A 4114-nucleotide genomic window follows, 5' to 3' on the forward strand; every position below is an offset into this window, starting at 1 on the left:
CATTCCTTCATGGTGAGTTGGGGGAAGAAATATACATGGAGCAACCTGAGGGGTTTCTTGTGAAAGGCAAAGAAGACTATGTGTGCAAGCTAAAGAAAAGTCTCTATGGCCTGAAACAAGCACCAAGACAATAGTACATGAAGTTTGAAACTGTTATGGGGGAGCAAGGCTACAAGAAGTGTAGCTCAGACCATTGTGTGTTTATTCAGAGGTTCTCAGGTGATGATTTCATCATATTATTGCTCTATGTTGATGATATCCTTATTGTTGGCAAGAATGTCTCTAGGATTGCTAAGTTGAAGAAGGAGTTGAGCAAATGTTTTGATATGAAAGATTTAGGTCCAGCAAAGAACATTCTCGGAATGAGAATTGAGCGAGACAGAAATTGCAACAAGCTGTACTTGTCTCAAGAGAAGTATATTGGGAAGGTACTTCAGAAGTTCAGGATGGAAAATGCTAAAGTTGTGAGTTGTCCACTAGCAGCCCATTTCAAGTTGAGCAGAAAGCAATGTCCTACCACTGATGAGCAGAAAAAGGAAATGCATCATGTTCCTTATGCTCCAGCGGTTGGGAGTTTGATCTATGCTATGGTGTGTACAAGGTCTGACATTGCTCATGCAGTTAGTACTGTGAGCAGATTTATGTCTAATCCAGGAAGACCTCATTGGGAAGCCGTGAAGTGGATTTTGAGATATCTCCGGGGCAGCACAAATATGAAACTTTGCTTTGGTGATGGTGAGGCAAAGCTGATTGCTTTTTCACATTCTGACATGGCTGGAGATGTTGACAGAAGGAAGTCTACTTCAGGTTACTTGGTTACCTATGCAGGGGTAGCGGTGTCATGGCAAAGCAGGCTGCAAAAGAGTGTGGCACTGAATACAACTGAAGCTGAATTCATTGCAGTAACAGAGGCGAGCAAAGAGCTATTGTGGCTGAAACGGTTGGCTTGTGAGCTTGGTTTTAAGCAAGACAAATATGTGTTGTTTTGTGACAACCAAAGTGCTATCCACTTGAGTAAGAATGCAAGCTTTCATTCAAGGTCTAAGCATATAGAAGTCAGTTATCATTGGATTCGAGATGTGTTATATTCCAAGAAAATGCAACTTGAGAAGGTTCACACCGATGACAATGGGGCTGATATGTTGACTAAAGTGGTGACAAGGAAGAAGCTTGAAGTATGCCGCCGGCTCGCTGGCATGGCTGCCAGAAGGCAGTGAGACCCTCCATGATGTCGGGAGGGGGAGTTTGTTGGGATAAGTCCCTCCACATGGAGGTGTGTTTGGCAGCCCAACATCAGCCCATAAGTCCAACACATGTCAGTCATTGATCTACGCTGCATCCAACGGTTGAGAGCGCTTCCAAGGGAAGTGAAGCAAGAAGAAAACCCTAGCCACTCCACCCCTTGCTGGTGGTGGCTGCCATTAGTGAGAGTGAGAGAGAGAGCACACAAGAGAAAACACAACCTGAGAGAGAGGAAGAAGAAGAAGTAGAGGTTCTGTCCAGATTTGCTGCATCTGACTAGACAGTGTTCAAGCTGGTGGTTGGAGGCTCAAACGTGCTTGGATCGACCCCAAACTTGATGAGCTCGTTCCTTACTTTGAGTACTTCGATCTGGTTAGCTAGTTTGAGGATTGGGTCAGTGGAGCATCAGATTTGAGAGTGGTTTTGTCAGCTCTGACTGCTGCAGTTTCAGAACAGAGTAGTTTTGGGAGATGAACAGTTTGGGTAGGCAAACGATGTCCGATTGAGCTGAAATTTGGAGGGGATCTCAAGAACTCGTGTGTCTACTTGTCTGCCAAATTTGGTGTTGTTTGGTTCAGCGGTTTAAGAGCAGTTTGCAAAACACTGAAGGGTACAGAAGCTGTGTAAACTCTGCTTTGCTGAAATCTTGCCTCTTGTGGCTGTTGTTGCTGTTGCCGGTTGGCAACGTGGAGAGTGTGTTGTAAATCTCTCTAGAGGTTCTAGAGAAAACTTTGTACTCATCATTCTCATAGTGAAGTTGCGTGTACCGGTCGGTCCATAGCCGTGGTTTTTTACTCCTCAAGTTGAGGAGGTTTTTCTACGTTAAATCCTGTGTCACATGTGCATGTTGTTTGTGTTATTTCGCTGCTTACTTGTTGGTTGAAGTTGTCCTCAAAGTTCATCACAAGTGAAGGGGGCTGTGTAGTGTGCATATTTGCCGTGTCGGTGAATTTGTGCAGCGCATTGTTGCTGTCCAGCCCTAACATTTTGTTTAAGATATCACAAACGATTGTATTGTCTTGGCAATAATTTTGGACGAGGCTCATCCTGAATCAACCTGGCTAAATAACCATATGAGGCTGGCCGTCATTTATACATGTTTCCCTCAAGTGGATGTGCATTGTTATCAACAAAACCAGAATGTGTACATGATGCGATCCTTTCATCCTCCCATATTCTCACAAACATATTGCTATGGACATCATCATTCTGGGTTGTTGGGATATCTGGAATCAAAGAAGTGAGAAAGGAAACTTCTGTTTTTAGAAAAACAGGGAGACACTCCCGGCTCCATTACTTGAATGAAACCAACAGGTCATACAAGGAGTTCCAGGAGTTAATACAAGGAGATTTCCTCTCCAGCAAGACCTCATTCTCCTTGGTCACGAAGTGGAGAGCAAGAATTTTGAATGCTTGCAGACTTGGATTGATACTATCTTTGATGCTGGTGCCTTAGAGTTGCATCACTAGCTTTTTGTCCAACTAGCGAAGTGGCCCGCCCAATGTGCGGGCTAGAACAGTGTGATGTTTTGTCATTGGAACACATTATTTGATTTGTCTAAAGAATTTCTGAATCAAATGTCACATTCACAAATATAAGGCTTTTGCAAACATAGTTTTATCTTAGTTATTTTTTAGTTTCTCACCGATATATAAAATCTAATATAAGCCTCGCTAATAGCACATAGTTTACTAAACTATGTTTGCAAAAGGCTTATATTTGGTTTCGTTTAGGTTATGGGCACTGAAAAAACGGGCGCTATAGCACTGCTAATACCATGTTGTAGCATTCAAAGAATTGTCTCGCAATATAAATCAATGTACAAAGTCTCGCTAATAGCACGCTAATAATGTAATTTTTATAAAAGAACTGCATGGTCTAATAATGTATTATAAGGCCGACACTGTTTGGCTATAGCATGGTATTTTTTTCCTTTGTTATGGGTCCACCTTGATTTATAAAAATCTGACGGTTATATTTCGTTGATTAGAAAAATACGCCAGGACTAAAAGATTTTGACCCATTATTTCAAGTACTCAAGTATCAGAAAATTAGATGAGTATGTAAAATATGACGAAACGGAAAATACCATAACCATGAACTGTTAGGAATAAAAGTTTTTTACTTACGCAGGCAATCATAAATCATGGTTGCCCATTATACATCACGACCATTTTTTCTATTGAAGCAATAAGGAATATTAGGAAAAAAATGACCACATCAGCCCACCAAAATAACAATGCAGCTAGCTGCGTACTGATGTGGGAGCAGTTATTTTCTTTTGTACTGGCCTAGTTATCTACTTTCGGTGGATGCTGAAGAAAATTAATTGCTTGCACATACTAGTTCTCTCCTTTAGATGCATGTTGAAGCAGATAGAAGCTCATCGTCGACCGGTACCGCAATCCGTGCATGTCCGGCCGTTGTCTCGCAGAGGTATCCATCAACTAACACATGAATTCAACGCAACTTGAGCTATACTGATGGCTGACGATGGCAGTGTGTCCCCTTAGTACCGCATGCACCTTTGCAGAGAGTTGCAACTAATTAGGCGGGGTGAGCTTGTCGTCTTGTAGCGAGGAAATATGTTGATGGATAGGGACATGCACTGCCAATGCACATGAGAACCTTGCTACTTGTGGGTAAGCGACGGAGCTAACCGAACAACATCAGCTTGCTGTTTTTGAACTCCCTATACTGAGCATAATCTTGCAGGCCTATATTTTGGTATTAAAAACTAAAATAAAATCAATGATGGATGTACTTGTTGGTTAGGAGATGATCTCAATTCACAGAAGAGGGCACACGGTGCTGACTCTTGCTTGATTTTTCCCTCATGCAGTAGATCCTCGCATGGATGTCTTGAATAAA

This window comes from Triticum aestivum, chromosome 6D (assembly GCF_018294505.1).
Source record: "Triticum aestivum cultivar Chinese Spring chromosome 6D, IWGSC CS RefSeq v2.1, whole genome shotgun sequence".
In the NCBI taxonomy this organism is placed as follows: domain Eukaryota; kingdom Viridiplantae; phylum Streptophyta; class Magnoliopsida; order Poales; family Poaceae; genus Triticum; species Triticum aestivum.